Source organism: Enoplosus armatus, chromosome 2, assembly GCF_043641665.1.
Source record: "Enoplosus armatus isolate fEnoArm2 chromosome 2, fEnoArm2.hap1, whole genome shotgun sequence".
NCBI classification, from domain to species: Eukaryota; Metazoa; Chordata; class Actinopteri; order Centrarchiformes; family Enoplosidae; genus Enoplosus; species Enoplosus armatus.
Window position 1 is genome coordinate 9318557 of NC_092181.1, and position 10000 is coordinate 9328556.

At 52.0% G+C, this 10000-nt stretch overlaps 21 non-coding genes and 5 pseudogenes across 21 annotated transcripts; all 26 read right to left on the reverse strand.

Annotated features, from left to right (window-relative positions):
- Nucleotides 1–382: 382 nt before the first annotated feature.
- LOC139307706 (5S ribosomal RNA) lies at nt 383–501 on the reverse strand (annotated as a pseudogene).
- A 226-nt stretch (nt 502–727) lies between these two features.
- On the reverse strand, nt 728–846 carry LOC139305532 (5S ribosomal RNA). Its single transcript, XR_011599289.1, has one exon. It is a non-coding gene; the product is annotated as a 5S ribosomal RNA (ribosomal RNA).
- A 155-nt stretch (nt 847–1001) lies between these two features.
- LOC139307803 (5S ribosomal RNA) lies at nt 1002–1120 on the reverse strand (annotated as a pseudogene).
- Nucleotides 1121–1301: 181 nt separating this feature from the next.
- Nucleotides 1302–1420, reverse strand: LOC139305482 (5S ribosomal RNA). Its single transcript, XR_011599283.1, has one exon. It is a non-coding gene; the product is annotated as a 5S ribosomal RNA (ribosomal RNA).
- A 161-nt stretch (nt 1421–1581) lies between these two features.
- On the reverse strand, nt 1582–1700 carry LOC139282082 (5S ribosomal RNA). Its single transcript, XR_011597198.1, has one exon. It is a non-coding gene; the product is annotated as a 5S ribosomal RNA (ribosomal RNA).
- A 489-nt stretch (nt 1701–2189) lies between these two features.
- Nucleotides 2190–2308, reverse strand: LOC139306578 (5S ribosomal RNA). The gene has a single exon (XR_011599491.1). It is a non-coding gene; the product is annotated as a 5S ribosomal RNA (ribosomal RNA).
- Nucleotides 2309–2456: 148 nt separating this feature from the next.
- On the reverse strand, nt 2457–2575 carry LOC139281794 (5S ribosomal RNA). Its single transcript, XR_011596925.1, has one exon. It is a non-coding gene; the product is annotated as a 5S ribosomal RNA (ribosomal RNA).
- Nucleotides 2576–2769: 194 nt separating this feature from the next.
- Nucleotides 2770–2890, reverse strand: LOC139304837 (5S ribosomal RNA). Its single transcript, XR_011599175.1, has one exon. It is a non-coding gene; the product is annotated as a 5S ribosomal RNA (ribosomal RNA).
- Nucleotides 2891–3045: 155 nt separating this feature from the next.
- LOC139305432 (5S ribosomal RNA) lies at nt 3046–3164 on the reverse strand. Its single transcript, XR_011599274.1, has one exon. It is a non-coding gene; the product is annotated as a 5S ribosomal RNA (ribosomal RNA).
- Nucleotides 3165–3391: 227 nt separating this feature from the next.
- On the reverse strand, nt 3392–3510 carry LOC139307770 (5S ribosomal RNA; annotated as a pseudogene).
- A 149-nt stretch (nt 3511–3659) lies between these two features.
- Nucleotides 3660–3778, reverse strand: LOC139306667 (5S ribosomal RNA). The gene has a single exon (XR_011599510.1). It is a non-coding gene; the product is annotated as a 5S ribosomal RNA (ribosomal RNA).
- A 155-nt stretch (nt 3779–3933) lies between these two features.
- Nucleotides 3934–4052, reverse strand: LOC139304992 (5S ribosomal RNA). Its single transcript, XR_011599203.1, has one exon. It is a non-coding gene; the product is annotated as a 5S ribosomal RNA (ribosomal RNA).
- A 266-nt stretch (nt 4053–4318) lies between these two features.
- On the reverse strand, nt 4319–4437 carry LOC139307035 (5S ribosomal RNA). The gene has a single exon (XR_011599574.1). It is a non-coding gene; the product is annotated as a 5S ribosomal RNA (ribosomal RNA).
- A 433-nt stretch (nt 4438–4870) lies between these two features.
- On the reverse strand, nt 4871–4989 carry LOC139303606 (5S ribosomal RNA). Its single transcript, XR_011598951.1, has one exon. It is a non-coding gene; the product is annotated as a 5S ribosomal RNA (ribosomal RNA).
- Nucleotides 4990–5204: 215 nt separating this feature from the next.
- On the reverse strand, nt 5205–5323 carry LOC139307794 (5S ribosomal RNA; annotated as a pseudogene).
- Nucleotides 5324–5550: 227 nt separating this feature from the next.
- Nucleotides 5551–5669, reverse strand: LOC139304918 (5S ribosomal RNA). Its single transcript, XR_011599190.1, has one exon. It is a non-coding gene; the product is annotated as a 5S ribosomal RNA (ribosomal RNA).
- Nucleotides 5670–6125: 456 nt separating this feature from the next.
- Nucleotides 6126–6244, reverse strand: LOC139281974 (5S ribosomal RNA). The gene has a single exon (XR_011597095.1). It is a non-coding gene; the product is annotated as a 5S ribosomal RNA (ribosomal RNA).
- Nucleotides 6245–6399: 155 nt separating this feature from the next.
- Nucleotides 6400–6518, reverse strand: LOC139307587 (5S ribosomal RNA; annotated as a pseudogene).
- A 149-nt stretch (nt 6519–6667) lies between these two features.
- On the reverse strand, nt 6668–6786 carry LOC139282157 (5S ribosomal RNA). Its single transcript, XR_011597273.1, has one exon. It is a non-coding gene; the product is annotated as a 5S ribosomal RNA (ribosomal RNA).
- Nucleotides 6787–6941: 155 nt separating this feature from the next.
- On the reverse strand, nt 6942–7060 carry LOC139282028 (5S ribosomal RNA). The gene has a single exon (XR_011597146.1). It is a non-coding gene; the product is annotated as a 5S ribosomal RNA (ribosomal RNA).
- Nucleotides 7061–7625: 565 nt separating this feature from the next.
- On the reverse strand, nt 7626–7744 carry LOC139303988 (5S ribosomal RNA). The gene has a single exon (XR_011599027.1). It is a non-coding gene; the product is annotated as a 5S ribosomal RNA (ribosomal RNA).
- Nucleotides 7745–8049: 305 nt separating this feature from the next.
- On the reverse strand, nt 8050–8168 carry LOC139307013 (5S ribosomal RNA). Its single transcript, XR_011599572.1, has one exon. It is a non-coding gene; the product is annotated as a 5S ribosomal RNA (ribosomal RNA).
- A 221-nt stretch (nt 8169–8389) lies between these two features.
- On the reverse strand, nt 8390–8508 carry LOC139307354 (5S ribosomal RNA). Its single transcript, XR_011599652.1, has one exon. It is a non-coding gene; the product is annotated as a 5S ribosomal RNA (ribosomal RNA).
- Nucleotides 8509–8948: 440 nt separating this feature from the next.
- On the reverse strand, nt 8949–9067 carry LOC139305550 (5S ribosomal RNA). Its single transcript, XR_011599293.1, has one exon. It is a non-coding gene; the product is annotated as a 5S ribosomal RNA (ribosomal RNA).
- A 227-nt stretch (nt 9068–9294) lies between these two features.
- Nucleotides 9295–9413, reverse strand: LOC139306167 (5S ribosomal RNA). Its single transcript, XR_011599410.1, has one exon. It is a non-coding gene; the product is annotated as a 5S ribosomal RNA (ribosomal RNA).
- Nucleotides 9414–9574: 161 nt separating this feature from the next.
- On the reverse strand, nt 9575–9693 carry LOC139307355 (5S ribosomal RNA). The gene has a single exon (XR_011599653.1). It is a non-coding gene; the product is annotated as a 5S ribosomal RNA (ribosomal RNA).
- Between the last annotated feature and the right edge of the window lie 307 nt (nt 9694–10000).

Below are 10000 nucleotides of genomic sequence, written 5' to 3' on the forward strand. Positions count from 1 at the left end.
GACAGTGGCAGTGGCTCTTTATAGTGTGTACGTCACAGAGTCAGTGGCTTTTCATAGTGCGTATGTTACCGCATCGGCAGCTCTTGGCAGCGTCTATGAGCACTGATACCCGTACTTCATCAACAAACTGTGGCCTCCTCAACCCCACGCAGTTTAGCCAGCAGAAAGCTCCAGCAACCTTGCCCACCAGCCCAACTCGTGGGCCCATTCTTAAGCACCTCACCGCGGACGACAGCCTGACAGGCGCGTTCGACGCAGCTTCGTGGCCCTGGTGCTCCATATCTCTGGCACTCTGCTCAAAGCGTGGAGCGTTCAATGAGTTCAGCTGGGTGTTTCACTGCTGGAGCAGCACCCTGGCTGTCTCTAAAAAGGGAAGTGGAAAAGCTCACAGCACCTGGTATTCCCAGGCATTCTCCCATCCAAGTACTAACCAGGCCCGACCCTGCTTAGATTCCGAGATCAGACGAGATCGGGCGTCCTCAGAGTGGTATGGCCGTAAATTTTGGAGCCTTCGCATACACGCTCCTTATAGTGTGTATGTGGCAGTGGCAGTGGCAGTGTCTCTACATAGTGTGTATGTGATAGTGGCTCTACATAGTGTGTATGTGACAGTGGCAGTGGCAGTGGCTCTACATAGTGTGTATGTGACAGTGGCAGTGGCACTTTAAAGTTGGGTGTTTCACTGCTGGAGCAGCACCCTGGCTGTCTCTAAAAAGGGAAGTGAAAAATCTTACAGCACCTGGTATTCCAAGGCGGTCTCCCATCCAAGTACTAACCAGGCTCGACCCTGTTTAGCTTCCGAAATCAGACGAGATCGGGCGTGTTCAGAGTGGTATGGCCGTAAGACTGTGGGTTTTTTGCATACACGCTCCTTATAGTGTGTATGTGGCAGTGGCATTGTCTCTACATAGTGTGTATGTGACAGTGGCTGTGGCACTTTAAAGTTGGGTGTTTCACTGCTGGAGCAGCACCCTGGCTGTCTCCAAAAAGGGAAGTGGAAAAGCTTACAGCACCTGGTATTCCCAGGCATTCTCCCATCCAAGTACTAACCAGGCCCGACCCTGCTTACCTTCCGAGATCAGACGAGATCAGGCGTCCTCAGAGTTGTATGGCCGTAAGTTTTGGGGCCTTCGCATACACGCTCCTTATAGTGTGTATGTGGCAGTGGTAGTGGCTCTACATAGTGTGTATGTGACAGTGGCTCTACATAGTGTGTATGTGACAGTGGCAGTGGCACTTTAAAGTTGGGTGTTTCACTGCTGGAGCAGCACCATGCCTGTCTCTAAAAAGGGAAGTGGAAAAGCTTACAGCACCTGGTATTCCCAGGCGGTCTCCCATCCAAGTACTAACCAGGCCCGATCCTGCTTAGCTTCTGAGATCAGACCAGATCGGGCGTGTTCAGAGTGGTATGGCCGTAAGCCTGAGGGCCCTTTGCATACACGCTCCTTATAGTGTGTATGTGGCAGTGGCAGTGGCAGTGGCTTTACATAGTGTGTATGTGACAGTGGCAGTGGCTGTTTAAAGCTGTGTGTTTCACTGCTGGAGCAGCACCCTGGCAGTCTCTCAAAAGGGAAGTGGAAAAGCTTACAGCACCTGGTATTCCCAGGCGGTCTACCATCCAAGTACTAACCAGGCCCGACCCTGCTTAGCCTCCGAGATCAGACGAGATCGGGCGTGTTCAGAGTGGTATGGCCGTAAGCCTCTGGGCCCTTCGCATATACGCTCCTTATAGTGTGTATGTGGCAGTGGCATTGTCTCTACAAAGTGTGTATGTGGCAGTGGCAGTGGCTCTACATAGTGTGTATGTGGCAGTGGCTGTGGCTCTTTATAGTGTGTACGTCACAGAGTCAGCGGCTTTTCATAGTGTGCATGTGACCGCATCGGCAGCTCTTGGCAGTGTCTATGAGCACTGATACCCGTACTTCATCAACACACTGTGCCCTCCTCAACCCCACGCAGTTCAGCCTGCAGAAAGCTCCAGCAACCTTGCCCACCAGCCCAACTCGTGGGCCTACGCTTCAGCACCTCCCCGCGGACTACAGCTTGACAGGCGCGTCCGACGCAGCTTCGTGGCCCTGGTTCTCCGTATCTCTGGCACTCTGCTCAAGGCGTGGATCGTTCAATGAGTTCAACTGGGTGTTTCACTGCTGGAGCAGCACCCTGGCTGTCTCTAAAAAGGGAAGTGGAAAAGCTTACAGCACCTGGTATTCCCAGGCATTCTCCCATCCAAGTACTAACCAGGCCCGACCCTGCTTACCTTCCGAGATCAGACGAGATCGGGTGTCCTCAGAGTGGTATGGCCGTAAGTTTTGGGGTCTTCGCATACACGCTCCTTATAGTGTGTATGTGGCAGTGGCTCTACATAGTGTGTATGTGACAGTGGCAGTGGCACTTTGAAGTTGGGTGTTTCACTGCTGGAGCAGCGCCCTGGCTGTCTCTAAAAAGTGAAGTGGAAAAGCTTACAGCACCTGGTATTCCCAGGCGGTCTCCCATCCAAGTACTAACCAGGCCCGACCATGCTTAGCTTCCGAGATCAGACGAGATCGGGCGTGTTCAGAGTGGTATGGCCGTAAGCCTCTGGCCACTTCGCATACACGCTCCTTATAGTGTGTATGTGGCAGTGGCATTGTCTCTATATAGTGTGTATGTGGCAGTGGCAGTGGCAGTGGCTCTACATAGTGTGTATGTGACAGTGGCAGTGGCACTTTAAAGTTGGGTGTTTCACTGCTGGAGCAGCGCCCTGGCTGGTTCTAAAAAGTGAAGTGGAAATGCTTACAGCACCTGGTATTCCCAGGCGGTCTCCCATCCAAGTACTAACCAGGCCCGACCCTGCTTAGCTTCCGAGATCAGACGAGATCCTGCGTGTTTTCAGAGTGGTATGGCCGTAAGCCTGTGGGCCCTTTGCATACACGCTCTTTATAGTGTGTATGTGGCAGTGGCATTGTCTCTACACAGTGTGTATGTGACAGTGGCAGTGGCTCTTTAAAGCAGGGTGTTTCACTGCTGGAGCAGCGCCCTGGCTGTCTCTAAAAAGTGAAGTGGACAAGCTTACATCACCTGGTATTCCCAGGCGGTCTCCCATCCAAGTACTAACCAGGCCCGACCCTGCTTAGTTTCCGAGATCAGACGAGATCGGTCGTGTTCAGAGTGGTATGGCCGTAAGCCTGTGGGTGCTTTGCATAAACGCTCCTTATAGTGTGTATGTGTCAGTGGCATTGTCTCTACATAGTGTGTATGTGGCAGTGGCAGTGGCTCTACATAGTGTGTATGTGGCAGTGGCAGTGGCAGTGTTTCTACATAGTGTGTATCTGAAAGTGGCAGTGGCACTTTAATGTTGGGTGTTTCACTGCTGGAGCAGCGCCCTGGCTGTCTCTAAAAACTGAAGTGGAAAAGCTTACAGCACATGGTATTCCCAGGAGGTCTCCCATCCATGTACTAACCAGGCCCGACCCTGCTTAGCTACCGAGATCAGACGAGATATGTCGTGTTCAGAGTGGTATGGCCGTAAGCCTCTGGGCCCCTCGCATCCACACTCCTCATAGTGTGTATGTGGCAGTGGCTCTACATATTGTGTTTGTGACAGTGGCAGTGGCAGTTTAAAACTGTGTGTTTCACTGCTGGAGCAGCACCCTGGCAGTCTCTAAAAAGGGAAGTGGAAAAGCTTACAGCACCTGGTATTCCCAGGCGGTCTACCATCCAAGTACTAACCAGGCCCGAACCTGCTTAGCCTCCGAGATCAGACGAGATCGTGCGTGTTCAGAGTGGTATGGCCGTAAGCCTGTGAGGACTTTGCATACATGCTCCTTATAGTGTGTATGTGGCAGTGGCTCTACATATTGTATTTGTGACAGTGGCAGTGGCAGTGGCAGTTTAAAACTGTGTGTTTCACTGCTGGAGCAGCACCCTGGCAGTCTCTAAAAAGGGAAGTGGAAAAGCTTACAGCACCGGGTATTCCCAGGCGGTCTACCATCCAAGTACTAACCAGGCCCGACCCTGCTTAGCCTCCGAGATCAGACGAGATCGTGCGTGTTCAGAGTGGTATGGCCGTAAGCCTGTGGGCACTTTGCATACACGCTCCTTATAGTGTGTATGTGGCAGTGGCAGTGGCTCTACATAGTGTGTATGTGGCAGTGGCAGTGGCAGTGGCTCTACATAGTGTGTATGTGGCAGTGGCAGTGGCTCTACATAGTGTGTATGTGGCAGTGGCAGTGGCAGTGGCTCTACATAGTGTGTATGTGACAGTGGCAGAGGCACTTTAAAGCTCTGTGTTTCACTGCTGGAGCAGCGCCCTGGCAGTCTCTAAAAAGTGAAGTGGAAAAGCTTACAGCACCTGGTATTCCCAGGCGGTCTCCCATCGAAGTACTAACCAGACTCGAACCTGCTTAGCTTCCGAGATCAGACGAGATCGGGCGTGTTCAGAGTGGTATGGCCGTAAGTCTCTGGGCCCTTCGCATACACGCTCCTTAAAGTGTGTATGTGGCAGTGGCAGTGGCAGTGGCTCTACATAGTGTGTATGTGACAGTGCCTCTACATAGTGTGTATGTGACAGTGGCAGTGGCAGTGGCTCTACATAGTGTGTATGTGACAGTGGCAGTGGCACTTTAAAGTTGGGTGTTTCAGTGCTGGAGCAGCACCCAGGCTGTCTCTAAAAAGGGCCCGACCCTGCTTAGCTTCCGAGATCAGACGAGATCAGGCGTGTTCAGAGTGGAATGGCCGTAAGCCTGTGGGCCCTTTGCATACACGCTCCTTATAGTGTGTATGTGGCAGTGGCTCTACATAGTGTGTATGTGACAGTGGCAGTGGCACTTTAAAGTTGGGTGTTTCACTGCTGGAGCAGCGCCCCGGGTGTCTCTAAAAAGTGAAGTGGAAAAGCTTACAGCACCTGGTATTCCCAGGCGGTCTCCCATCCAAGTACTAACCAGGCCCGACCCTGCTTAGCTTCCGAGATCAGACGAGATCGGGCGTGTTCAGAGTGGTATGGCCGTAAGCCTCTGGGCCCTTCGCATACACGGTCCTTATAGTGTGTTAGTGGCAGTGGCAGTGGCAGTGGCTCTACATAGTGTGTATTTGACAGTGGCTCTTCATAGTGTGTATGTGGCAGTGGCTCTACATAGTGTGTAAGTGACAGTGGCAGTGGCTCTTTAAAGCTGTGTGTTTCACTGCTGGAGCATCAACATGGCTGTCTCTAAAGAGGGAAGTGGAAAAGCTTACAGCACCTGGTATTCCCAGTCTGTCTCCCATCAAAGTGCTAACCAGGCCTGACCCTCCTTAGCTTCCGAGATCAGACGAGATCGGGCGTGTTCAGAGTGGTATGGCCGTAAGCCTGTGGGACATTTGCATACACGCTCCTAATAGTGTGTATGTGGCAGTGGCAGTGGCTATACATAGTGTGTTTGTGGCAGTGGCAGTGGCTCTACATAGAGTGTATGTGGCAGTGGCAGTGGCAGTGGCTCTACATAGTGTGTATGTCACAGTGGCAGTGGCACTTTCAAGTTGGGTGTTTCACTGCTGGAGCAGCACCCTGGCTGTCTCTAAAAAGGGAAGTGGAAAAGCTTACAGCACCTGGTATTCCCAGGCGGTCTCCCATCCAAGTACTAACCAGGTCGGACCCAGCTTAGCTTCCGAGATCAGACGAGATCGGGCGTGTTCAGAGTGGTATGGCCGTAAGCCTCTGGGCCCTTCCCATACACGCTCCTTATAGTGTGTATGTGGCAGTGGCAGTGGCTCTACATAGTGTGTATGTGACAGTGGCAGTGGCTCTTTATAGTGTGTACGTCACAGAGTCAGCGGCTTTTCATAGTGCGTATGTGACCGCATCGGCAGCTCTTGGCAGAGTCTATGAGCACTGATACCCGTACTTCATCAACACACTGTGGCCTCCTCAACCCCACGCAGTTCAGCCTGCAGAAAGCTCCAGCAACCTTGCCCACCACCCCAACTCGTGGGCCCACGCTTAAGCACCTCCCCGCGGACTACAGCTTGACAGGCGTGTCCGACTCAGCTTCGTGGCCCTGGTGCTCCGTATCTCTGGCACTCTGCTCAAGGCGTGGAGCGTTCAATGAGTTCAGCTTGGTTTTTCACTGCTGGAGCAGCACCCTGGCTCTCTCTAAAAAGGGAAGTGGAAAAGCTTACAGCACCTGGTATTCCCAGGAGGTCTCCCATCCAAGTACTAACCAGGCCCAACCCTGCTTAGCTACCGAGATCAGACGAGATCGGGCGTGTTCAGAGTGGTATGGATGTAAGCCTCTGGGCCCTTCGCATACACGCTCCTTATAGTGTGTTAGTGGCAGTGGCAGTGGCTCTACATAGTGTGTATGTGACAGTGGCAGTGGCTCTTTAAAGCTGGGTGTTTCACTGCTGAAGCAGCACCCTGGCTGTCTCTAAAAAGGGAAGTGGAAAAGCTTACAGCACCTGGTATTCCCACGCGGAATCCCATCAAAGTACTAACCAGGCTTGATCCTGCTTAGCTTCCGAGATCAGACGAGATCGGGGGTGTTCAGAGTGGTATGGCCGTAAGCCTGTGGGACCTTTGCATACACGCTCCTTATAGTGTGTATGTGGCAGTGGCATTGTCTCTACATAGTGTGTATGTGACAGTGGCACTTTAAAGTTGGGTGTTTCACTGCTGGAGCAGCGCACTGGCTGTCTCTAATAAGTGAAGTGGAAAAGCTTACAGCACCTGGTATTCCCAGGCGGTCTCCCATCCAAGTACTAACCAGGCCCGACCTTGCTTAGCTTCCGAGATCAGACGAGATCAGGCGTGTGCAGAGTGGTATGGCCGTAAGCCTGTGGGTCCTTTGCATACACGCTCCTTATAGTGTGTATGTGGCAGTGGCATTGTCTCTACATAGTGTGTATGTGACAGTGGCAGTAGCACTTTAAAGTTGGGTGTTTCACTGCTGGAGCAGCACCCTGGCTGTCTCTAAAAAGGGAAGTGGAAAAGCTTACAGCACCTGGTATTCCCAGGCGGTCTCCCATCCAAGTACTAACCAGGCCCGACCCTGATTGGCTTCCGAGATCAGACGAGATCGGGCGTGTTCAGAGTGGTATGGCCGTAAGCCTGTTGGCTCTTTGCATACACGCTCCTTATAGTGTGTATGTGGCAGTGGCTCTACATAGTGTGTATGTGTTAGTGGCAGTGGCAGTGGCAGTGGCTCGACATAGTGTGTATGTGACAGTGGCACTACATAGTGTGTATGTGGCAGTGGCAGTGGCAGTGGCTCGACATAGTGTGTATGTGACCGTGGCACTACATAGTGTGTATGTGACAGTGGCAGTGTCAGTGGCTCTACATAGTGTGTATGTGACAGTGGCAGTGGCACTTTAAAGTTGGGTGTTTCACTGCTGGAGCAGCACCCTGGCTGTCTATAAAAAGGGCCCGACTCTGCTTAGCTTCCGAGATCTGATGAGATCGGGCGTGTTCAGAGTGGTATGGCTGTAAGCCTCTGGGCCCTTCGCATACACGCTCCTTATAGTGTGTATGTGGCAGTGGCAGTGGCTCTAAATAGTGTGTATGTGACAGTGGCTCTATATAGTGTGTAAGTGACAGTGGCAGTGGCTCTTTAAAGCTGTGTGTTTCACTGCTGGAGCATCAACCTGGCTGTGTCTAAAAAGGGAAGTGGAAAAGCTTACAGCACCTGGTATTCCCAGGCGGTCTCCCATCCAAGTACTAACCAGGCCGGACCCAGCTTAGCTTCCGAGATCAGACGAGATCGGGCGTGTTCAGAGTGGTATGGCCGTAAGCCTCTGGGCCCTTCCCATACACGCTCCTTATAGTGTGTATGTGGCAGTGGCTTTGTCTCTACATAGTGTGTATGTGGCAGTGGCAGTGGCAGTTGCTCTACATAGTGTGTATGTGGCAGTGGCTTTGTCTCTACATAGTGTGTATGTGGCAGTGGCAGTGGCAGTTGCTCTACATAGTGTGTATGTGGCAGTGGCAGTGGCAGTGGATCTACATAGTGTGTATGTGACAGTGGCAGTGGCACTTTAAAGTTGGGTGTTTCACTGCTGGAGCAGCGCCCTGGCTGTCTCTAAAAAGTGAAGTGGAAAAGCTTACAGCACTTTGTATTCCCAGGCGGTCTCCCATCGAAGTACTAACCAGGCCCGACCCTGCTTAGCTTCCGAGATCAGACGAGATTGGGCGTGTTCAGAGTGGTATGGCCGTAAGCCGCTGGCCCCTTCGCATACACGCTCCTTATAGTGTGTATGTGGCAGTGGCAGTGGCAGTGGCTCTACATAGTGTGTATGTGACAGTGGCTCTATATAGTGTGTATGTGACAGTGGCAGTGGCTCTACATAGTGTGTATGTGACAGTGGCAGTGGCTCTTTAAAGCTGGGTGTTTCACTGCTGGAGCAGCACCCTGGCTGTCTCTAAAAAGTGAAGTGGAAAAGCTTACAGCACCTGGTATTCCCAGGCATTCTCCCATCCAAGTACTAACCAGGCCCGACCCTGCTTACCTTCCGAGATCAGACGAGATCGGGCGTCCTCAGAGTGGTATGGCTGTAAGTTTTGGGGCCTTCGCATACACGCTCCTTATAATGTTTATGTGGCAGTGGTAGTGGCTCTACATAGTGTGTATGTGACAGTGGCTCTACATAGTGTGTATGTGACAGTGGCAGTGGCACTTTAAAGTTGGGTGTTTCACTGCTGGAGCAGCACCCTGGCTGTCTCTAAAAAGGGCCCGACCCTGCTTAGCTTCCGAGATCAGACGAGATCGGGCGTGTTCAGAGTGGTATGGCCGTAAGCATGTAAGCTTGTGGTCACTTTGCATAAACGCTCCTTATAGTGTGTATGTGGCAGTGGCATTGTCTCTATATAGTGTGTATGTGGCAGTGGCATTGGCAGTGGCTTTACATAGAGTGTATGTGACAGTGGCAGTGGCACTTTAAAGTTGGGTGTTTCACTGCTGGAGCAGCGCCCTGGCTGTCTCTAAAAAGTGAAGTGGAAAAGCTTACAGCACCTTGTATTCCCAGGTGGTCTCCCATCGAAGTACTAACCAGGCCTGACCCTGCTTAGCTTCCGAGATCAGACGAGATCAGGCGTGTTCAGAGTGGTATGGCCGTAAGCCTCTGGCCCCTTCGCATACACGCTCCTTATAGTGTGTATGTGGCAGTGGCAGTGGCAGTGGCTCTACATAGTGTGTATGTGACAGTGGCTCTATATAGTGTGTATGTGACAGTGGCAGTGGCAGTGGCTCTACATAGTGTGTATGTGACAGTGGCAGTGGCTCTTTAAAGCTGGGTGTTTCACTGCTGGAGCAGCACCCTGGCTGTCTCTAAAAAGTGAAGTGGAAAAGCTTTTAGCACCTGGTATTCCCAGGCGGTCTCCCATCCAAGTACTGACCAGGCCCGACCCTGCTTAGTTTCCGAGATCAGACGAGATCGGGCGTGTTCAGAGTGGTATGGCCGTAAGCCTGTGGGACCTTTGCATACACGCTCCTTATAGTGTGTATGTGGCAGTGGCAGTAGCAGTGGCTTTACATAGTGTGTATGTGACAGTGGCAGTGGCACTTTAAAGTTGGGTGTTTCACTGCTGGAGCAGCGCCATGGCTGTCTCTAAAAAGTGAAGTGGAAAAGCTTACAGCACCTGGTATTCCCAGGCATTCTCCCATCCAAGTACTAACCAGGCCCGACCCTGCTTACCTTCCGAGATCAGACGAGATCGGGCGTCCTCAGAGTGGTATGGCTGTAAGTTTTGGGGCCTTCGCATACACGCTCCTTATAATGTTTATGTGGCAGTGGTAGTGGCTCTACATAGTGTGTATGTGACAGTGGCTCTACATAGTGTGTATGTGACAGTGGCAGTGGCACTTTAAAGTTGGGTGTTTCACTGCTGGAGCAGCACCCTGGCTGTCTCTAAAAAGGGCCCGACCCTGCTTAGCTTCCGAGATCAGACGAGATCGGGCGTGTTCAGAGTGGTATGGCCGTAAGCATGTAAGCTTGTGGTCACTTTGCATAAACGCTCCTTATAGTGTGTATGTGGCAGTGGCATTGTCTCTAT